This window comes from Erpetoichthys calabaricus, chromosome 6 (assembly GCF_900747795.2).
Source record: "Erpetoichthys calabaricus chromosome 6, fErpCal1.3, whole genome shotgun sequence".
In the NCBI taxonomy this organism is placed as follows: Eukaryota; Metazoa; Chordata; class Cladistia; order Polypteriformes; family Polypteridae; genus Erpetoichthys; species Erpetoichthys calabaricus.
In genome coordinates, this window is record NC_041399.2 from 201,445,099 (window position 1) to 201,470,134 (window position 25,036).

The following is a 25,036-nucleotide window of genomic DNA, read 5'->3' on the forward strand; positions in this document are numbered from 1 at the left end:
TCTTGTGTGATTTTGGGCTATACAAAAATAAATTGTATTGTATTTGTCCTACTTATACAGTTTGGGGATGTGAGATGCTGGGGCATATCCTGGCAGCAGTGAGGTGCAAGGTAGGAACTGACCCTGGACAGGCCTCCAGTTTGCTGCAGGGCAGACATCTGCACACCCTTGCAATTACATCTATTGGGCCAATTTAGAGCTGGCATTTATCCTACCCAGCACGCCCTTAGGATGTGGGAGGAAAGCCAAAGGAATATCCAATGCTGACATGGGGAGAATATGCCCATGTCTGGGACACATGCATTATAATATTTATGCAGAGCTTTTCTTGCTACTTAAAAGCACTTTATATAGACAAAGGGGAACCACTTCAACCACCACCAATGTATAGCACTTAACACGATGACACTATGGCAGCCATTATTGTGCCAGTCTGCTCACCGCACATTAGCTATTAGGTGCTGAAGGGATCAGAGAGATGAGCCAATTAGAGGCTGTAGATGATTAGGGGGGGCAGAATAATAGATTAATAATAGAGACAGGACATCACAAAACAGCCCTACTCTTTTTCTAAAAGATGATAAAAAAAAGCCAGGACCTCAGTTTTATGTCCCATTTGAAGGATGGTGCCATTTTTATAGCACAGTATCCCCATCACTGCGCTGGGATCCATACTCCCACGCATACTTATGCAACAATGGCTGCTGTTGCACCATCCAGGTGGATACTACACATTAGAGGCGATTGAAGAGGATCCCTTCAGCACCTAATAGCTAATGTGCGGTGAGCAGACTGGCACAATAATGGCTGCCATAGTGTCATCGTGTTAAGTGCTATACATTGGTGGTGGTTGAAGTGGTTCCCCTTTGTCTATATAAAGTGCTTTTAAGTAGCAAGAAAAGCTCTGCATAAATATTATAATGCATGTGTCCCAGACATGAGCATATTCTCCCCATGTCGGTATAGGATTTCCCTCTGGCTTTCCTCCCACGTATTCACACACACACAAAACCAGTCAAATGTCTGGATACACAATTTTTCATGTTTTTGATAGAAAAATGCAATAGTCACCACTCATTTTTGAACACAGAAGTGAACTTTAGGAATGCCAGTACTTTGTAATTGCATTAGCACTGCTGAAGCCTGTCATTCTGCTCAATTGGGTTGCAAAGGTTTCTCTAATAACCAATTAGCAGCATTTGACCATTAGGACACTGAAAGAAGGGCTGCTGAAAATGGGACGTTGTAGTCTTATGTCAAATTAAAAGAAAGTCATTTCAAGAGTAATAACCATTAGCAACACTAGCAATATCTCAGCTGTATTTTTAAATCAATTTGTTTCTCTCCCCCTCATATATACACATTCTCTCTCCCTCTACATACATACATGGCGGAGTGGTGGTTCTGAGGCTAAGGATCTGTGCTGGTATCCCGAAGGTTGCCGGTTCGAATCCCCATCACTGCCAAAAGAGATCCTACTCTGCTGGGTCCTTGAGCAAGACCCTTAACCTGTAATTGCTCCAGGGGCGCTGTACAATGGCTGACCCTGCGCTCTGACCCCAAGGGGTATGCGAAAACTAACAAAATTCCTAATACGAGAAATTGTATAAGGCGAAATTAAGAATGAATACATACATACATACATACATACATACATACATACATCTCTCTAATCTAAATCTGTCTCTCTTGATCTAAATAGATATCTCCCTATATCAGCATCAATTTCTATCAAAAATATGAAAAAGATCTGGGTGTATACAGACTTTCGACTGGTAAAGTATTCACACACTGGAATTCAATTATATTGGGACAATTTAAAATCCAACCTGCATGCCCTTGGGATGTGGGGAGAAAGCTAGAGAGCCCAAATAAACACGGAGTATATGCCAATAGTCTGGGGGGGGCACATATAATTTCTATACACACATACTGTACACTCACTATACCTACTCCTTAACTCACTATAATTAAACATTTATGAACATACAGTGTGTGTGCCCATCCTTTCATAATTACATTTAGTCCAGGTCAAGGTCCGGAGGAGCTCTAGCCTTTCCCATCACTATCGGGCCCAAAGCTGGAACTTAACATCGGTCAACATGCCCATCCACAAGACATTTTCATATTAGCAGAGCCAACTTTAAGTCCCCAGTTTCCCTTACATGAACATCTTTGGCATGTGGGAGAAAATCTAGAACACACCGGAATATAAAATGGAGCCTGCATGGACAGCTTCATAGAGTGACCAGGCAGAGATTTGATCCCAGTCTCCCAGAACTGAATCAGCAGAGCTTGACTGTTCAGTACATATTAGTCATATTAGGTGTATAATGAAAATGCACATTATAGACACACCAACATGCAGGTGGATCCATCATGAAAAGACACCACCAGATACACGACAGGCTAAAAATCTGAATTCCATCTCTATTATGAAACTCTGGTCCCTGAAGTTTCCGAATTTTAAAAACCAAAGTCGGCTTACAACAAAATGGTATACCAAGAGTTACAACAGAACCACTTCAGAGTCATTTTCAAGACGCATGCCACTTTCATAAACTCCAACCAAACCACCACCACCTCCATTAAAACAGCTACTTACTTTCAGATTGCTGTGTAATCCTCTTCAGATCTTCAAAGCGTTTTGGTACGTCACCAAAAAAAAAAAAAATTAAATGTCCCAACTCAGAGAGAGCTCTCCCAATCCACACCCGGGCCTTTGACAGATTATGAAAGGCGCTAGTGACCTATGGCTCAGAATGCAGACGCCAAACAAGTTGCAATTCCAGAAGCCGTGGCTCAGCCGCCTCTCATGTGCAATCAAGATGATTCAGGGCCTTACAAATTTAGAACGGTGCTTTCCGACATGACTGCGTAGCGGAATGAATTTGGCAAATGGGAGAGGAGGGGTTGGAGGAGTTGTATTCCAGGTGTTCCTTGAGAGTTTCCAGAGACGCACAGTTAGATTTCCAGACCTGAGTGAGCGTCTCCTAAAACATACAACAACTTTCCAGTGAAGAGTTTTCACATCCATCACCAAGTGACCTGTTACACTGAAAAAGTGTGTGTGTTTTTGGTGGTTGGGGGGGGATTGGCAGGGGGCTGAGGGAGAGGAAAAAAAAAAAAATCCTCCGAGGACTGCAGGCCAACTGCTGTCTTCCACAGGACCAACCATTTATGGACTGAACTGTGGAGCTTTGATACCAGCTAATCTGCCATAAATAGCTTCTGAAACTGCGAGGGATCAAATCAGCTGTTATAACAACAATCTCAGGCTGCCGCTTTACTTCTTCAGCTCCACAATCATAAGCCGTCTAACACAGACGCACGTGTCGCGTTCAAAGGCTTTTCGTGTTTACAAGAACAAAATGACCGAAACAAATGGGAACACATTTTTCTTCCAATATGTCGTTTAAACAGCACATACGAGTCATGACAGCATTTGGAACCTTTGTGATGTGGACTGTAAGGCAAATTTTAAAATCAATCTGAAAGAAATTTAAGAGGATCCATGAATAAAGGGTTTAAAAATTAAGGGAATTAGTCCAGTGGATCGAGATTGACTTTAAAATGAGTGACAACAACACAGGGACACAGCTGGAAACTTAAGGGTAAATTGTGCACAAACATTAGGAAGTTTTTCTTCCCAAAGAGAACCACAGTCACTTGGATTAAGCAACCAAGCAGTGTGGTGGACTGTAAGGGCCTAGTGTGGCCTCATCTGGAGTCCTGTGTGCAGTTTTGGTCTCCAGGCTCCAATCATAGCAGCACTAGAGAAGGTTCAGAGAAGAAAGACTGGGCTGATTCCAGGGCTACAGGGGATGAGTTATGAGGAAAGATTAAAAGAGCTGAGCTTTTACAGTTTAAGAGGTGACAGGACTGAAGTGTTCGAATTATGAAGGGAATTAGTCCAGTGGATCGAGACTGTTATTACAAAATGAGTTCATCAAGAACACAGGGACAAAGTTGGAGACGTGTGAAGGGTAAATTTCATACAAACATTAGGAAGTTTTTCTTTACATAAAGAACGATAGACACTTGGAATAAGCGATGAAGTAGTGTGGTAGACAGTAGGACGTTAGCGCCTTTCAAAACGCGACTTGTCGTTATATTGATGGAGTTAAGTGGATAGGACTGCTGGTCTGTTTTCATCACGACTGTTCTAACGTTCCATCCATAAGATGAAAGAAAGTCCCCTTAATTCAGGGGTGGGCAGCGTCAGTCCTGGAGGGCCGCAGTGGCTGCAGGTTTTTATTCCAACCCAGTTTCTTAATGAGAAGTCAATTCTTGCAGATGAAGCACTTATTGCTCAAGTGACACATTGATGCTTCATTTTGGTGATGTCACCATTTGCTTATTTCAGTCTTAAACAGCTGCATTTACGGTTTTTAATGAAAATAAGATGCGAATGACAAAGGGGCCAGCAGGTCTTTCCCAACTTGATTCCATTTACACCCGTATGTGTTCATCCTGCACCATTTGGTTTAATCAAACACTTAAGAGAAAAATGTGACAGACTGGAAATTCTCCATTTTAGGTTTCAAATCATTTGGATGATATCCTTGGAAAGGAAAAAAAAATCTACGATATAAAGAGCCTAACCTTGCAGACTATCAAACAATAAAAATTAAAGTCTGAGACTGGTAAGGATTGGCTTTTACTTAACAAAAACCCACAGCCACCGAGAACCTCCAGGACTGACGTTGCCCAACCCTGGTCGAGACTTGTCTTCTCCGAGCCTTCTAGCACACGGAGATCCCAATGAAGTCTCACTAGTGTGCGACAAGCATAACCAGCCTTGTCTTGTACTCCACACACCCTGCTATGGAACCCAACATCCTATTAGCCTTTTTAAGCTCTTGTGTATGCCGACCAGACGAAGATGGCGAGGAGCCCACTATGACTCCCAGGTCCTTCTCATTAAAGGTGTACTTTCAGACTCGCCCACCCCTGCCTTAGTTTATGGTAAGGGAGGGCTAGGACTTGTCCACCATAGCATTGACGGCAACGCAGGAACCAGACCTGGATCAGATTGCAGTCCATTACAGGAGACTACTTGATAATGAAATCACAACCTTGAATTGAATGAAGTGGATTTGTGTTTTGTTTGGATCATCATGGCGCCGCAGATGGCAGCCTCGGTGCCTCGTTCCTTGGTGCTTTCTCTGTTTTTGTTTGTTTGTTCCGTGATAAGCGGTCCCCCTCTGATCACATACAGCAGAGAGGAACTCTTACACATCGGTGAATTCGCTGGTGAAATTTTTTCACCGTCTTTCACTCAAACAGAATACTTTACAGAACTTTTAGTCGGAGGAGCAGCCGCCCTTTACGGAATTAGCAGGAGACGCCGACGAGGGAAGCGAGCCGGAGCGCTTGTTAAACTGCGCAACCGGGGATTTCGAACTGCGCTCCCTTCAATTCACCTGGCGAACGTCCGCTCTTTGGCCAACAAGATGGATGAACTGCTACCGTTAAACAGAACAAACACAGACTTTTCCAGATCTGACGTCCTGTGCTTCACTGAAACCTGGCTTGGTGAGCACATCCCCGATAGCGCATTATACCTGCCGAGCTTCCAACTTCTCCGTGCGGACCGCGTCATGGAGCTCTCGGGGAAAACGAAAGGAGGCGGAATCTGTTTCTATATAAACGAAGGTTGGTGTACAGATGTTACAGTACTTATCAAAACATGCAGCCCTCACTTAGAGTCTTTTTTCATTGACTGTAAACCGTTCTATTCACCGCGGGAGTTTTCCTCGTTTATTCTGGTTGGTGTTTACATCCCACCTCAGGCCTGTGTTAGTGAAGCATTACAACACCTGGCTGACCAGATAACTAACATGGAGCACAAACACCCGGACTCCCTGCTCATTGTTCTTGGTGATTTTAACAGAGCAAACCTCAGGCAAGATCTGCCAAAATTCAGTCAGCATATTAAGTGTCCTACCAGGGACAAAAACACACTGGACCACTGCTACACTACATTAAAGGATGCTTATCGCTCTGTCCCTCGTGCTGCCCTGGGACTCTCTGACCACTGTTTGGGTCATCTTCTCCCAACTTACAGGCAGAACTTAAGATCTGCAAAGCCTGTGGTGAAAACGGTGAAGAGATGGACCAACGAGGCAAAGCTGGAACTACAAGCCTGCTTTGACTGTACTGATTGGAGTGTTTTTGAGTCTGCAGCGACAGACCTGGATGAGCTTACTGACACTGTGACATCCTTCGTCAGTTTTTGTGAGGATGTGTGTGTGCCCATGAAAACTTTTCGCACATACAACAACAACACACCCTGGTTTACTACAAAACTCAGGCAGCTTCGTAAGGCTAAGGAGAAGGCCTACAGAAGTGGGGACAGAATCCTGTATAATCAGGCCAGAAACACATTGACAAAGGAGATCAGAGTAGCAAAGAGGTGCTACACTGAAAAGCTGGAAAATAGGTTTACACCCAACGACCCTGCATCAGTGTGGAGAGGTTTGAAAGACATCACCAACTACAGGAAACCATCCCCCCATACTGAAGAGAACCATCAACTGGCCAACGAGCTGAATTTGTTCTACTGCAGGTTTGATAATCCCTCTTTCACACCTCTCACCCACGCCAATCTAAATACAGTCCCAGCACTCACTACCAAGCCCCTGCCCCTCCCCACTGACACCAAACCTGCACTCAGGATCTGTGAAGGGGACGCGAGTCAGCTCTTCAGTAGACAGAAGATCAGGAAGGCACCAGGTCCAGATGGTGTGTCACCCTCCTGTCTTAAAGTCTGTGCTGATCAGCTGGCCCCCATATTTACACAGATCTTCAACAGATCCCTGGAGCTATGTGAAGTTCCCTCCTGCCTTAAGCGTTCCACAATTATCCCGGTTCCAAAGAAAACCTCCATCGCAGGGTTAAATGACTACAGGCCAGTCGCCCTGACGTCTGTGGTCATGAAATCCTTTGAAAGACTGGTGTTGACCTACCTTAAGGACATTACAGACCCCCTGCTTGACCCCCTACAGTTTGCTTACCGAGCAAACAGGTCAGTGGATAATGCAATCAACATGGGACTGCACTACATCCTGCAACATCTCGACTCTCCAAGGACATATGCTAGGATCCTGTTTGTGGACTTCAGCTCGGCGTTCAACACTATCATTCCAGAAGTCCTCCACACCAAACTCACTTGGCTCACTGTACCAGCTCCCATCTCCCAGTGGATCAAAAACTTCCTGACAGATAGGAAGCAGCAAGTGAGACTGGGAAAAATCACATCCAGCACACGAACAGTCAGCACTGGCGCCCCCCAGGGATGTGTCCTCTCTCCTCTGCTCTTCTCCCTCTACACAAATGACTGCACCTCAAGAGACCCATCTGTTAAAATCCTGAAGTTCGCAGATGATATGACAGTCATTGGCCTCATCAAGGACAGTGACGAGTCTGTATACAGACGAGAGGTCGAACAGCTGGCCCTCTGGTACGGTCAAAACAACCTGGAGCTGAACAAGCTTAAAACTGTGGAGATGACAGTGGACTTCAGGAGGAGCCCCCCAGTGCTGCCCCCTCTCACACTACTCAACAGCATTGTGTCTGCTGTGGAAAACTTTAGGTTTCTGGGATCCACAATTTCCCAGGACCTAAAATGGGAACTAAACAAACACAATTGTTAAAAAGGCCCAGCAGAGGTTGTACTTCCTGTGCCAGCTCAGGAAGTTCAACCTGCCTCAGGAGCTGCTCATCCAATTTTACTCTGCAGTAATCCAGTCTGTTCTCTGTTCATCTATCACAGTCTGGTTTGGCTCAGCCACAAAACAGGACAGGAACAGACTTCAACGGACAGTCAGGATTGCAGAAAAAATCATTGGTGTTGATCTGCCCTCCATTCAAGACTTTTACAGATCTCGAGTCAGGAAACGGGCAGAAAACATCATTGCAGACCCATCACACCCTGGTTACAACCTTTTTCAACTTCTTCCCTCTGGTAGGCGCTACAGAGCACTGTACGCCAAAACTACCAGACATGTGAACAGTTTCTTTCCTCAGGCCATAACTCTCATGAACACTTAAGTCAATCTCACAGCATCAGGGACAATACTAGGTATACCGGAGTCCAATTCCTTGTATGTGTACATATACTTGGCCAATAAAGCTGATTCTGATTCTGAAAATAGTTGGCTTGGTGGACCGATTAATCAGTTAACCTAAACTGCACTGGCACTTTACTGGACTGAACAGTCCGTACGAGGGGTATACTGCAAACACACAGCATATTCAGACCCCTTAATTTATCAATGTTCTATTATATTGCAGCCTGATGCTAAAATCATTTAAAAATTCACCCCCCCCCCCCCACCAAACACCACTCAACACTCCAAAACAACAAAGTGAAAACCAGATGCAAGAGCCAAATCCTTTAGGTTAACATTAAATGGTAAACTTTCCTTAGTCTGCTTAGCTTGAACTTTAAGAATTAAACTGAATATTCCATTATCTAGGTTAAGCTGTGTTATACCAAATTTGAGAAAAATGACATGTTCATAACCTTACCTCTGTGTGACAGTAGAACAGCCCATAGATTGAAGTTAGACAGGTAGACGTGCGGTCAGACAGACTGACACATTAAGCACATCTAGTTTTATGACCGTCCACTGCAAAGAAAACAAGATATTCTGCTTAAATACCTAGGATACATTCCTTAAGGTTTCCCAAGTTTCCCTTTTTTTCCTTTTCTTGTGTGTATTAAATCAACCCTAGTTCACACAAAAAATAGAGAAGAGTTTCTTTTAAAATTTCACCAAAATCTTTAAAAACAAAGACATTAGGAGTGTGGAGTATTTTTTTGAACGACAAGTCATATGAGTGCCAGAATGTCTATCTGGTAACATTTTAAAAATAACTTAACATGATTGTCAATGGGCGGCATGGTGGCGCAGTGGGTAGCGCTGCTGCCTCGGAGTTGGGAGAGCTGGGGACCTGGGTTCGCTTCCCGGGTCCTCCCTGCGTGGAGTTTGCATGTTCTCCCCGTGTCTGCGTGGGTTTCCTCCGGGTGCTCCGGTTTCCTCCCACAGTCCAAAGACATGCAGGTTAGGTGGATTGGCGATTCTAAATTGGCCCTAGTGCGTGCTTGGTGTGTGTGGGTGTGTTTGTGTGTATCCTGCGGTGGGTTGGCACTCTGCCCGGGATTGGTTCCTGCCTTGTGCCCTGTGTTGGCTGGGATTGGCTCCAGCAGACCCCCGCAACCCTGTGTTCGGATTCAGCGAGTTGGACAATGGATGGATGGATGATTGTCAATGTAATTGTCGTAGAATTATTTTAGTATTGAGAGTGAATTTGAGGATTGTAAAAAGTTTAATTTAGGATTGTAAATGTTGTGTATGAGAAATGTACATTTTTAGGTAGGGAGCCAACCACATGGTAGATGTGCGGACAGCGGCCGTGCGGAAAAAGGAAGGGGGACCAGGGGGCAGCCTCTGTGCGTCTCTGCTGTGAAATAAATAAGGAATGAAACCGCCAAAAGTAGAGGTCAGTTCTGAAAGTTCCTTACGGCATAACGGTGAGAACCGCCAAAAAGACAACGTTATTTTCAAAAATTTGGTTACGGGGCACAGCGTGAAAAGAAACATACTTAACGTTTGTAAGTACAGTGTAAAGGATGAGCATGGGAAATTTGGGCTTCCTGTGTAAATTGGAAGTCGCAGAAATAGTGAGGAGGGGTTTCCCCTATCTATATATACAGTTTAGGGGATACACCCGTTTTCCTCCCCCCCCCCCCCTTGGGTGTTGCAATAGGACATGAAACATACCTAACTTTTGTAAGTACACTGCAAGGAATGAACACGTGAAATTTCAGGTTCCCACCTATATGGAAAGTGGGAGAATTAGTGATGAGCATTTTATAATTATACATTATAATAAAAGCAAGCAATTTTTTTTTTTTTATTTATCTACCATAAACAGATTTTTGTTGATTCAGCGTCTCTTTGCGATTTTTTGTTTATTCATTAATGAAAGAAATGTCATTTGTTTCGCAGCACCATAGGTAACGTGTTGGTGTTAATAGGAAGATTTATATTAATTATATATATATTATATATATATATATATGGTTGAAATAGTTTACTGTCAAATAAATGCAAAGAGTACTCGACACGTGTTTCGCCCTCATTCTGGGCTCATCAGGTGTACACACTCCACTGCACTCCCTCTCGGGAATCGAACCTCGGACGTCAGCGCCAGAGGCGATGCCCCTAACGTTGCGCCACGGCGTGTGGTTCGTTTATTTGACAGCATGTAGATCGGGGTAATTATATTCACGGCATTCATAGTCTGTGTCACAATCTGATTGTATGGGTGGTTACCTACCAGGTAACGCTTATATATAAAATAAAAAAAAAAAAAAAAAAATGTTATCAAAATCGAAGGTAAAGTATAGACCGCACTTCAGTAAACAATACAAGCATATTAGCGAGTCTTCATGGTTTGTTAATTTTTAAAAAGTTTACTATTTTTCTCAAAATATATTATACAGTATATTATATATATGTGCTTTCTCACTTTTTTTATTTTTAATAAATATGCAAAAACCTCAAGTAAACTTTTTTCACGTTGTCATTATGGGGTGTTGTGTGTAGAATTCTGAGGAAAAAAAATGAATTTAATCCATTTTGGAATAAGGCTGTAATATATCAAAATGGAAAAAGTGATGCGCTGTATATTTTCATTTTTATATTATTATATATATATATTATATATATATATATACACAAACACACACACACACACACACACACACAGTCATATTTATACACATACATATGAAAACGAGAAAAAAAGTGCCTAAGAAATATCAAGAAAACAAATTAGAATATAAAATGCTGATGACTGAGCTGGTGGTGCGATGGTAAAGAAACTAGAGCTTCAAAGCATAGGGAGGTCTGCTCAGAGCCCACCTCTGTCCCTGAGCAAGTCACCTAACCGTTCGGTGATCCAATTGTAATAATAAAAATAATAAATGTTATTTTATATAGTGACTTTTCCATGCTCAAGTCGCTTGTAAATAGAAAACTAGTTATAATGAAAATTGATTTCACTGATGAAAGCCAATTTCAGACAGCCAATAAGGTGCAGGTATGACAAGTTCATCCACAATCTCGGCATTATTTTCTCCAAACCCATTCCTCTTATGCAAACTGTTCATCTGGCTCTTCCCCCACCCCCACCCCACCCCCCTCTTTATCCTGGTTAGATCCACTCCAGCATTATCTCTCAAGGCAGTAAGGGTGCACTCACACCAGCAAAATGCTCCGTGCCCGAGCACATTTATCCGCATGTAAAGAAGGCCGGCTCTGTCTGTGGACTCACTGGGAATTGGGGTGGAAAAGGTGTATGGGGAGGAAGGTACAGGCCAGCCGTCTTGGACAACAGCAGTCACCCTCTCCATAACATTATGGCAGCTCAGTGAAGTAAAAACGCAGCAGGCGTCTTCTCTCACTGCACTGTGGAACAGAACGCTTTAGACCAGGGGTTCTCAAAGTCGGTCCTGGGGACCCCCTGTGGCTGCAGGTTTTTGTAATAACCAGCTTCTGGTTTTAAAATAGACTCCTGGGCTAATTAAGTAAACTGTTATTTCCCAGATTTTGTGTTTTGGGAACAAAATTAGAAAACTAAGTTTGGTAAAATAAATATAAAATAAAGCAATATATGGGAATCTTTTTTTTTTTTTTTTTTTTTTGTAACAACATTTTCATCTTGATTTTTCATTCTTTTTTTCCAGGTGTTCTAATTGTTTAATTGATTCATTATTTACTAAATTGGTGTCTTTCATGATTCCATGTTTGCCTGGGGGTCTGCTCGTTTTTAATTGTCATTATTAAGATAAAAAGTGTATTGTTAATTGTATTTTTGTATGGCCCAAAAAAAAAAAAAAAAAATCACACAAGAAGTGCCGAAATGGGCTTTAACGGGCCCTGCCTCTTGACAGCCCTGACTCTCAAAGACGACAAGGAAAAACTCCCAAAAAAACCCTTGTAGGGAAAAAATGGAAGAAACCTCAGGAAAGGCAGTTCAGAGAGAGACCCCTGTCCAGGTAGGTTGGGTGTGCAGTGGGTGTCAAAAAGAAAAAGGGGGTCAATAATATTGAATACAATGAAGGGAGAAAACTGCAGAGAAAAGGGCAAAATAGAATGAAACCAACAAACGAAACTTAAGCATTTAAATCTATAGCTTTTAAATGTCTTATCAATGTAAAAATCCTGCTGCTGTGCTTTTCTGAATGTAGAACAACAGTAGAGAAAAAAAATAGCAGTAATTAATGGACATCAGTGTTACCAGTTATTGTAGCCGATTATGAATCTGGTTGGAACAAAAAACCTGAAGCCACAGTGGACCCCCAAGACGGACTTTGAGAACCCCTGCTTTAGAAGGGTCCGACTACCTATTACATGCTGTGGTCATCCCTCTACCCTCCAATACTGTAACAAAATGGCCCATTTGTACATACTTTGTTCTCCTTGCTTTTATAACAATTTTACTGACGTGTTTTGCTATACGGTTGCGAGACATGGATGCTACCCAGTGACCGGAGATGATGACTGGACTCCTTCAGTACTGTGTCTTCACAGAATCCTTCGGTACCTGCTGGTTTGACTTTGTGTTGCTCACAGAGTCCCAAATGAGGCACATGACCTGCATTGTGAGGGAGCGTCAGTTGCGGCACTATAGTTATGTGGCGCGATTCCCCAAGGTAGAGGCTCACGGGATCCTCATTGTTAAGGCAAAGGGGACACCTGGCTGTGGCAGATAGAGGATCATTTCCGAAGGGTGGGACTGGACTGCGTGTCTACCTTGGGGAGGTTGCCAACCGGGATCCAGAGGTGTTTCGTTGTGTGGTGGGTGATGCAATGCACTGTACCAGTGCCTGCTTCCCCAACCTGACCTGACCAGTTTCAGCTGCTGGACGCCCAGTTTTCTCAGAAGGGGTGGATAAAGTATTTACGTATCTGTCCATCTAGTTTGAGAGTTGTGGGTAGGCACAACTCAGTCCTGAGGGGTCACTGTGGCTTCAAGTTTTTGTGCCAGCCAGATTCATAAGTCTGCTAGGAAACAGCAGACTTCGGTGGAACACAGGGACGAGACCTGGATGAGGAACACACTCGAAATTCGGTCATGGTATGCAGGGAGCATCAGAGGCAGCCAGAATAGTTCCGTGCCTTTTGCATGTGTGCTTATCATTAAGAGCCTTCATTAACAAGCATTAAGTATCCTTCATAAAAATATTTCTACAGAAACCAACTTGCGTCATTCCGAGCTACCACACCGACACTAAGCAGTCATAACCACAATTTAGGACCTTCACGCAGGAATCGGCCACCCATTTAATAAAAGGGTGAAAGAAAAAGTCAGCAGCATGTGAAGTGACCGACAAGTTTTCAATGCCTCCAGTCTTTCCAGAGACTTCCACAGCACTCACTTCACCCACTCGATAAGACGCTCCCCTACCCCTTTTTCTTTCTCGGGGTTCGGTTCCTCCTGCCACTGTTTCTCTCATTTAAACACACATTCAGCCGCGCCAAGAGACCCCCCCCATCAGTGTCTTTTCAGAGCGTGTTTGTGTGTGTCCTGTGATGTTACTCATGGGATCATTTTAACATGAGCTCAGCTCGTGCCCGCCAGGAGGGACGGCCGTCATCTGGCTCCAATATCAGCGTTTCCTATCTCCGACATCCTCTGTCTCTCTCCCCCCCCCCCCCCCACCCCACCCCACCCCACTCAGACGCATCGCTCTGGCAGAGCAGAATTCAAGTAACTTCATACAAGTGAGGATTTGTCTGCAAGGTTTCACAAACCAGAATCTCCTTTTATTGGCAAGAATACAACGTAAATTATGGTATCAAGAGAGGAAATCAGCAGTAAGCTTAAAGACAGCAGAGAGAGGGCAAAAAGGGATGAACAGAGCAACATGAAAGTGGACAACCTGAACAGCCTTCAGTAAGAAAACTTTAATACAAAAGGAAAATCAAATAAGATTGACAGTTTAGAAGCAGTCCTGCAACTAAAAAAAATTTTCTAGACCCATTACCCATTAGTGGGCCATACCACCCGTACTTCAGAAGAGCCCATCCATATCCGAGCCCAGCCAGTACAGTGGAACCTCGGTTCACAAACGTCTCGGTACACGTACAACTCGGTTTACGACCAAAAAGTACGCCAAACTTTTGCCTCGGTTCACGACCACACACTCGGTATACGAACAAGCCAGTTTCCCTTTCGGTTTGTGCGCCGCACGTGTTGCATTGTTCTCCGTGCATGCCTGCTTTCTGCTGTGAACTCTTTGTGCTCCATTTCATTTCCCTTCCGGTTCATACGCGCCAATTACTGTATTTAAGCACGTGTTCAGCCTCTCCCTGTTCATTGTTCTCAATCAGACATGCGTGCTTTACCTGTGAACTCTGTGTTCTACAGTATTTCGTGTGCTTTTGCAGTTAACCATGGCTTCTAAGCAAGTGAGGAGTGGTAAGAATTATTGAGACTTAATTATGGGAAGTGTTGCAATGTTACTTTTCTCTTTTTTCAAATGTTCATTTTTTCCCTGTGCTTAAAATTAAAACTCCTTTAAAAAGTGTGTTTGGAGCGATCGGGTTGTAATGCTATTAGTTTGAACTCCTGTAATGTTACTTTCTTGGTTGGCTTTTAAATAAAGTTCGGACTTGTTCAAATGTTCCTTTTTTTCCCCTGTGCTTAACGCGGATTTTTCGCTGCTTCGCGGGTTTCTGCGGACAATGGGTCTTTTTACTTCTGGTACTTGCTTCCTAAGTTGGTTTGCCCAGTTGATTTCATACAAGTGATGCTATTGGCGGATGGCTGAGAAGCTACCCAATCAGAGCACGCAGTTAAGTTCCTGTGTGCTGCTGATTGGCTCAGCGACGGAGTGCTACATTAACCAGGAAGTCTCATCTCACTCATTCAGCATTAACGTGCTACTGCTTCAGGGGCCATGTCCAAGCGCCAACAGAAGATGCAAATGATTGCAGAAAAGGTATGTTGAAGGAAGGGAACAGCTACACCGCTGCAAGACACCATCACAGCATCAATGAGTCCACGATTCTTTTTATTTAAAAAGGAGGAAAAGCATATAATATCTACGGCCGCAGTGTCCTTTAACCAGGGCGCAAAACGAGTTACAAGTGGACATGATAAGGCAGTAGTCTGGATGGAATCTGCTTTCAGTTTGCATTAACATCCAAAATAAAAATCACACTAAAATATTCTGCCATCCCTTTTATAACCTGCTTATCCAGGTCCTCATTGTCGATCGCTGAAAACCACTGGGGAAGAAGACGCCAGTCCACCGAAAGTTTCACCGACACAAAGGCATTTTCTTGGTTTTTTACGAATGCTGGCTGGTTGATAATATGGGGCACTACCTGTTCACCGTGTGTCACCCACTATCACCTCCAAGCTCCAAACCTCGTCATTTCTGCCTTATCCCCCACCTTCTCTACCATGATGCCCCACTCACTAACAGACCCCAGCCCAGTTTGCTCAATTTTTTTATTTTAACTACTACTAGGTGATACTGCTGAAGCCACAGTAGACTAAAATATAGCTAATGAGTTTTCACTCACTACCAGTGTCACCCCAAACCAAATTGGGGCAGAAATTTCAAATGGGGACCAACGTTAATAGCCTTTAACAATGTGCAGGTCCTGAGGTCCACATGGCGGTAATAACTCTTAACCACATATCGACTTGGTACTGTAGCATCAGATAACATCTGTTAAACACTCGCTATCAAAACTGTTACACACATTGAAACTCCATTACTCCACTTGCTTTAGCAAACGTTAGCTGGTGTCTCATGTCTGAGGTTCACCATTCAAGCTCTTCCAAGGTATGCAGTACCACCCCAAGCCAAGAGGTGGCGCTGCAACTAACAGCCTTGAACTGTTCTTCCTCCACAACCTGTAGAAACCACCCAATGAGAGCAACCGACCCTGCCCCGAGGCTCCAAAGGACAGCCGCCCAGAAGGAGGCATCATTGACCAAGGAGACAATCTTGTGAGAGGAGCTCCTTGCTAGAGAAGAACTCAATGGAAGAACGTAACAAAATCGAGTCCACTTGGCCAGGTGGCATTTGTTTTGGTTATCGTTTTCACGCCATCGAGCATCGTGCTTGGTCAAGAACTAAAACAGGAAGGGCTGTGTTGACACCGCAAACGATTCCTGACTTTGTCGACCCTTCTCTCGACCACCACATCAGCTTACTGGAAACTGGACAAATTTAGATTTCTAATAATGCCTGCAAGTGCAGCACGAGCTTCTTTGTGGTTTTGTTGCTGGCTTCTTTTTGCCTTTTCTGCATTTCTGACTAGTGTTGACTTGTAGCCACCTCTCCGCTAGTGACGGTCAACGATGTTAAATTTGACGATTCATAAAACTGCGCTTACCAGAACAGTCAAGTTGTGGACCTCTAGAGCTCTGCTGCATTGAGGAGGTTTTCGCTTTACAGTGGACCCTTGACTTACGAACTCCATTCGTTCGCGAGGGCAGGTTGTAACTCAAGTTGGTTGTAAGTCAAGACTATTTTTCCCCATAAGAAATAATGGAAATGCCCTTAATGTGTTCCGAACCTCCTACAGCAACACTTAACTTTTTTTAATGGGTTGTATAGTGTGTATAATTTACCAAAAACACCAATAATTTTTTTAACGTACTAACCAAAAAGTTATAAAAAGTGCCTAGCCTACCAGAAACAACAATTTCATACTGTACTCACCATTTAAGTTGACATTTTTGGTTTGCAGGAAGGAAGGAAGGAAGGAGAATGAAATGGAAGGTGGTTATTGTTTGGAAGGAGTTTCCTTATACAAATCTTCCCTTTGTAAAATTTTCAAGATGGTGGATTTCGACATGCTGTACATATTAGCGAGATCGGTCACACGAACGCCACTCATGTTTCCACACAATTTCCTTCTTCGTTGATTGTGATCGCTTTCTTTACCTTCGTTACCTTCTCTTCCTTCCTTTGCAATTATCGAATTATATAAAATCACTGCACTGACCGAAATTACGTCAACACACGCATGTATTTGGGCTCCGACTGACGCTTACAAACGCTCTCGGCTGTTTGTTTACAATCGCACAAGTGGATACACGTGACCGCATTCGGGTCGTAACGCAAGATGTTGGTCGTAATTCAAAACAAAAATTTTGGTCGTAAACCAAGTTGTTCACATGTCAGGCCGGTCGTATATCAAAGGTCGACTGTACTTTATACTTCAGTGATGCTATGAAAGACACCCGGTTATACGATGGCTAAGATTAGGGTTGTGAGAGGAGTCATCCAACTCAAGTAAACCAAGCGACAAAAAAGTGCAATCCAATTGGCCGTCCAGCAGGAGCTCCTGAACCATGGAGGTTTGCAAACCTCCAACAGAACCCACCACATCAGTCCTCTGATCACGGCACCTCCCCACACAGTGTGTGATCAGCCAATAGGAAGGGACGACTCTGCTCACTACCAGCGGAGCTCCTAAACCACAGAAGTCTGCTGTCCCCCAACAGTCTCCACCCACATTGGCCCTCTAATCATGGCCCCATGAACGTTGCATGATCTGCGTATAGGAAGGGACGGCTCTGCTCGCTACTGATACAGCTCCTGAACCGCAGAGGTCTGCAAATCTCCAATGGGAACCACCACATTGGTCCTCTGATCACAGGCCCCTCCCTACACAGTACTTGATCAGCCAATAGGAAGGGAAAGCTCTGCTCACTACCAGCGGAGCTCCTGAACCATAGAGGTCTGCCAACTCACAACAGGCTCCGCCCCCATTGGACCTCTAATCATAGCCCCATGCACACTGAAGGACCTGCGTATAGGAAGTGATGGTGCTCCTCACTACCAGTGGAGCTCCTGAACAGCAGAGGTCTGCAAATCTCCAACATGACCCGCCCCACATCAGTCCTCCGATCACGGGCCCCTCCCTAGACAGTGTGCGATTAGCCAATAGGAAGGGATGGCCCTCCTCACTACCAGTGGAGCTCTGAAACCACAGAGGTCTGCCAACACCCAACAGGCTCCACCCACATTGGCCCGCTAATGATGGCCCAATGAACGCTGCATGATCTGCGTATAGAAAGGGATGGCTCTGCTCACTACTGATGGAGTTTTGCAGAACTCTGCCGTTCAGGAGCTCCAACATGACCCACCACATCAGTCCTCTGATCAAAGGCCCATGAATGCTGCAGGATCTGACTATATATGAAGTGATGCCTTTCCTCACTATCAACTGCAGAGGTTGGAGAACTCCCAACAGGCCTCTGTGCCAAGCGGTCCATGGCACTGAGCAGATTTTAAAACCCGGTCCAGAGAGTGTGCAGGCTCAGCACGGGCACAGTTTTGCCCCCCATGGTGCTGCTCCAGGGTTAATTACGGTGCTCAGCTGATCGCACACTCATGTGCAAAAGTGAGTGGGTCAGTCAGGTGCTGCATTCACACATCCGAGTGGGCGGTGGGTCACATCTGGGCCCAATTAGACAAGCCCATATAAAAGAGGAGCCTGCACAGAAGAGAAGGGGACAGAGAAGGAGAGACAGGAGGTGGAAAAGCCAGTATGCAGTAGAGCAGAGGCAGGCAGTCGGGTGAAGAGCCCAGAGATGGAGGAACGTACAGCCGACGCTCAAGAAGGCTGAAGAGGGGCATTCCGGCGGAGTGTCTTTAGGGAGTTGGGGTGACCAGTTACTCAAACTGGACTGCCACATGAGGCGGAATAACAGTGGCAGGAGTTGCAGCAGGGGAGCTTTGCGTGACACCTTGCTGGGGGCCTTAAAAAAATGGCAGCAGATAACCAAGCCTGGATTAAGAGGTTTGGCCGTGTCTGTCAGCAGGATGTCCCCTCACGCTGCTGAATCCAAACAGGGTAAGCCAGGGAGACGTCGGTTTTTAGAAGGAGGCACCAGGGCTTATATTATACCATTTTTAAAGAACAGTTCCCTGCCGTGGATTTTAAGGATATTTATGGATTGTTCCACAGTTCTATAGATTTATTTATTGAAGATTTTGATGCAGTGCACTTTCCAAACACTAATTTGTGGGATTATTTGTAATAAAATGCTTTCTACATGTACCCCTTTCTCCAAGTGTGTATCCTCATTTGCCCGGCTCTTCTTGGACCAACTTAAAAATCGATGGTTTGGGTTCAGGAGGCTCTCGAACGTGACAGGGAGCAAGAAACGAACCGGAGCAGAACACCCGTACATCGCTACTCTGATCACAGGCCCACACACTGCATGATCTGCACATAGGAAGGGACAGCTCTGCTGACTACCTACAGGTCAGGTCAAATGGGGCATGCACTGGTACAGCGTGCTGCCGCACCCACCACACGATGAAACAGCTCAGAATCCTAGTTGGCCACCCCTCAGGCAGACATGTGGTCCAGTCCCACCATTCCCAGAAATGACCCTCTATCTGCCACAGCCAGGTGTTACTTGGGTTGTCCCCTTGGCCTCAACAAGAAGGATCCCGTGAGCTGGATCACCCTCGGGTAATTGTGCCACATGGCCATGACGCTCCCTCACAATGCAGGTAATGTGCCTCATTCGGGACTCCATGAGCAACACAATGAACATTTAAAACCTATTTTTATATCATACCTGTTGCAAAGTGCATAACTAAAAGAAAATACTTTAAGACACAAGCAAGTCAAACTGCAGCTCCATACGGGGCAGTCACTGAAAAAAAATAAAACTGCAACTTCAAAAGCAGCTTAGTCTTCTATTCTAAGCCTCACAGTATCAACAGCATTAAAGGAAGCGTCAGCGTGACCCAGATAAGCACACAAACACACCCCGCAGACGCCTAATTATTGGTACATCACCTTTGAAGTGAGGGCCACCAGGTAAAAGATCACCGTAGATGTGCTTCTTTCACTCAGAGGGCGTCCAGAAACTAAAAAAAGAGGACATTTAATACACCCCACCATCCTACCTAAAAGGAGACCATCTTAAATAAGTCCACCTTTACAAGGTTTATTCCTTCTGGAATTGATAACAGGAATGCAGAAGAAGATTTCCTTGGTGGTAACCATGCGACAAGTTCAGAAACGAAGCTTGGGCCGACCGAGAGAACGCCCTCGCTGCTTATTTACACGTTTGCTTATCTATTCACAGCATAACTAAAATTTCTAAATGGAGTTAATAGACGGGTACATCTCAATAAAATTAGAATGCCATCAAAAAAGTTAGTTCCATCCATCCATCCCGTTATAACCTTACAGGGTCACAGGGGGTCTGCTGGAGCCAATCGCAGCCAACACAGGGCACAAGGCAGGAAACAAACCCCGGACAGGTCGCCAGCCCAACGCAGAATAAAATTTAGTTTATTTCAGTAATTCAAATCAGAAAGTGAAACTCCTATATTATACCGATTCATTACACACAGTGATATTTCAACCGTTCATTTCTTTTCATTTTGCAGATTATGGCCTACAGGGCGGGCGGCACGGTGGCGCAGTGGGTAGCGCTGCTGCCTCGCAGTTGAGAGATCTGGGGACCTGGGTTCGCTTCCTGGGTCCTCCCTGCGTGGAGTTTGCATGTTCTCCCCGTGTCTGCGTGGGTTTCCTCCCACAGTCCAAAGACATGCAGGTAAGGTGGACTGGCGATTCTAAATTGGTCCTAGTGTATGCTTGGTGTGTGGGTGTGTGTCCTGCAGTGGGTTGGCACCCTGCCCAGGATTGGTTCCTGCCTTGTGCCCTGTGTTGGCTGGGATTGGCTCCAGCAGACCCCCCGTGACCCTGTGTTCGGATTCAGCGGGTTGGAAAATGGATGGATGGATGGATGGCCTACAGGTAATGAAAACTCCAAATTAAGTATCTCATAAAATTTGAATATTACATAAAAAACAAAAAAAAAAATTTTTAATCCAGAAACGTTGGCCTAATGAAAAGTATGTCCATGAACGCACTCAATACTTGGTTGGGGCTCCTTTTGCATGAATGACTGCATTAAATGTGGGTGGCATGAAGGCGACCGGCCTGTGGTACTGCTGAGGTGTTATGGACGCCCAGGATGTTTTGTTCGCGGCCTTCAGCTCGTTTGCACTGCTGGCTCTGGTATCTCATCTTCCATAGATTCTCTATGGGGTTTAGGTCAGGCGAGTTTGCTGGCCAACCAAGCACAGTGACACCAGGGTCATCAAACCAGGTACTGGTACTTTTGGCATTGTGGGCAGGTGCCAAGTCCTGCTGGAAAATGAAATCAGCATCTCCGTAAAGCTCATCAGCAGAGGGAAACGAAGTGCTTGAAAATCTCCTGGTAGACACTACTACGCTGACTTTGGACTTGATAGAACACAGTGGACCAACACCAGCAGATGACTCCCCAGACTGTAGAAACGTCACACTGGGCCTCAAGCAACTTGGGATTCTGTGCCTCTCCACTCTTCCTCCAGACTCTGGGACCTTGATTTCCAAATGAAATTTCCTCTGGAAAAAAGGGGACTTTGGACCACTGAGCTGGTAACAGTCCAGTCCGTTTTCTCCTTAGCCCAGGTAAGACACTTCCGAGGTTCTCTCTGGTTCAGGAGTGGCTTGGCACAAGGAATGCTGTGACAGTTGTAGCCCAGGTCTCCGATACACATGTCTGTGTGTGGCGGCTCTTGAAGCACCGACTCTAGCCGCAGTCCACCCCTTGGGAATCCCCAAAATTCTTGAATGGCTGCGCTTCACAATCCTCTCAAGGCTGCGGTTATCCCCGTTGCTTGTGCACCATTTTCTGCTGTCAAAATTTTTTCCTTCCACTCAACCTTCCATTAATGCGCTTGGATACGGCACTCTGAACAGCCAGCTTCTTCAGCAATGACCTTTTGTGGCTTAGCCTCCTTGTGGAGGGACAGTGCCAATGACCATCCTCTGGACAACTGTCACGTCAGCAGTCTGATTGTGTGGCCTACTGAACCAGACAGAGACCACTGAGAGGCTCAGGACCCCTTTGCAGGTGTTTTGGGTTAATTAGCTAAGTGGGGTGGGACACCAGGAGTCTACAATATGCAGCTTTTCACAATATTCTAATTTTCTGAGATACTGAATTTTGGGTTTTCATTAACTAAGCACCATAAATCGGCAAAATGAAAAAAGAAATAAATACTTGAAATATCACTGTGTGTAATGAATCTATATAAAAAAAAAAAAAAAAAAAAGTGTTTCACTTTTTGAATTGAATTACCGAAATAAATTAACTTGATAATAAATTAGAATATCATCTAATCATCTGAGATGCACCTGTATCAGCGTCACTCCACATCCTAAATCCGATTGCAAAATGCCAAACTTCAGAAGGGGAAGGCGATTGTCATATTTTCATTAAAAAATAAGGAGTTTTTAAAAAATTAGATACGGTTAGAGTGGGGTTTCAAACTGAGTCACGCTGGACTCGCCGACCACATCCAGAAGCTGCTAATAAGATTACTGCTGGGTTATATGGCATCCATTACTGTGTCTAATACAAGTCAAGGGAGGTCACTGCAATGGATCTCTGGGTGTCCAGCGTTACACGACAAACACCAACCACCACACCAGAGAAAGTCCAGTAACAGATTCCAGAAACGACGTGGTAAAGTCAAACCCCAGCAGTTTCTGCTCATATTGGGTTGTCGATTTTAATTTTAAAAATGGATAAATTGGGCATTTCTGCTTGACAATCCACACTAGACAGCCCAAAACGAAAAAGTGAAAACAGGCTTTCAGCAAGGCCTGCAAAAAATTATTAAAAAGCAAAAACTGAAATCTGTCATCCATATAAATGCTCAGACCCTTTGTTGTGGCACTCCAAATTGTGCTCAGGTCCTCCCCATTTGCTTTAATTACTCCCAAGATGTTTCTAGAACTTGGAATCCAACTGTGACAAACTGAATTGACCAGACTTGATTTAGAAAGGCAATGGCGGATGGGCAGGGCTGGGAGGCCTATATATGCAGTCATATGAAAAAGTTTGTGAACTCCTCTCAGCCTGTGTAATAATTGACTCTCCTTTCAACGAAAAAGATAACAGTGGTATGTCTTTCATTTTCTAGAATCATCCGAGTACTGCCGTGTTTTCCAAACAAAGATTTTTAGTGAAGCAGAATTTAGTTGTATGAAATTAAATCAAATGTGAAAAAAAACTGGCTGTGCACAAAAGTGGGTCCCCTTGTAATTTTGCTGATTACTTACAACACCAAATTGGTTGGATGAGCGCGTTAAGTCTTGAACTTCATAGACAGGTGTGTCCAGTCATGAGATATAAAGGTATTTAAGGTGGTCAACTGCAAGTTGTGCTTCCCTTCAGAGGAGAGTCAAAGGGAAGCACAGCATGGGATCCTCAAAGCAACACTCAAAAAATCTGAAAACAAAGATTGTTCAGTCTCCTGGTTTAGGGGAAGGCTACAAAAAGCTCTCTCAGAGGTTTAAACTGTCAGTTTCAACTGTAAGGAATGGAATCAGGAAATGGAAGGCCACAGGCACAGTTACTGTTAAACCCAGCAGGTCTGGCAGGCCAAGAAAAATACAGGAGCGGCATATGCACAGGATTGTGAGAATGGTTACAGACAACCCACAGATCACCTCCAAAGACCTGCAAGAACATCTTACTGCAGATGGTGTATCTGTACATCGTTCTACAATTCAGCACAATTTGCACAAAGAACATCTGTATGGCAGGGTGACGAGAAAGAAGCCCTTTCTGCACTCACGCCACAAACAGAATCGCTGGTTGTATGCCAATGCTCATTTAGACAAGCCAGATTCATTCTGGTACAAAGTGCTTTGGACTGATGTGACAAAAATTGAATTTTTTGGTCATAACAAAAAGCGCTTTGCATGGCAGAACAAGAACACCGCATCCCAAGAAAAACACCTGCTACCTACTGTCAAATTTAGTGGAGGTTCCATCATGCTGTGGGGCTGTGTGGCCAGTTCAGGGACTGGGGCCCTTGTTAAAGTCGAGGGTCGGATGAATTCAACCCAATATCAGCAAATTCCTCAGGATAATGTTCAAGCATCAGTCACAAAGTTGAAGTTACGCAGGGGTTGGATATTCCAACGAGACAATGACCCCAAACACAGTTTGAAATCTACAAAGGCATTCATGAGAGGGAGAAGTACAATGTTCTGGAATGGCCGTCACAGTCCCCTGACTTGAATATCATCGAAAATCTATGGGATGATTTGAAGCAGGCTGTCCATGCTTGGCAACCATCAAATTGAACTGAACTGGAGAGATTTTGTATGGAAGAATGGTCAACAATACCTCCATCCAGAATCCAGACACTAATCAAAGGCTATAGGAGGCGTCTAGAGGCTGTTAGATTAGCAAAAGGAGGCTCAACTGAGTATTGATGTCATATCTCTGTTGGGGTGCCCACATTTATGCACCTATCTAATTTTGTTATGATGCATATTGCATATTTTCTGTTAATCCAATAAACTTAATGTCACTGCTGAAATGCTACCGTTTCTATAAGGCATGTCAGATATTAAAAGGAAGTTGCTACTTTGAAAGCTCAGCCAATGATAAACAAAATCCAAAGAATTAAGAGGGGTTCCCAAACTTTTTCATATGACATATTAAATATATATATATATATATATCTTTGTGTATATGTACATATACATATACATACATATATATATACATATACATATATATACACATATATATACATACACACACACACAGTGTATATAAATAATGCAAGAACCGGTGGGAGGCGACATGCACAGAGCGCTAGATGGCAGCTCCCCAGGTTGCAGTGGTGCCTCAGACTCCCCACGGGGCAACATTGGAGTTGGCGTTTGGCACAGCCCTGTTGGGTTCTGTAGACACCACCAGGGGGTGCTGCAGGAATGGCTGAACCCTTTATTGCAGCACTTTGCCAGAAGCAGATTACCTGGAAGTGCTCCAGGTGTCTTGTAGACTATAGAAGGAGACGCCTCACTCCATTCGGGAAGCCAGAGTTGGGAGGAAGACTATGAAGCTTGCCAGGAGGAGAGACAAGAAGAGAATTAAAGAAAAA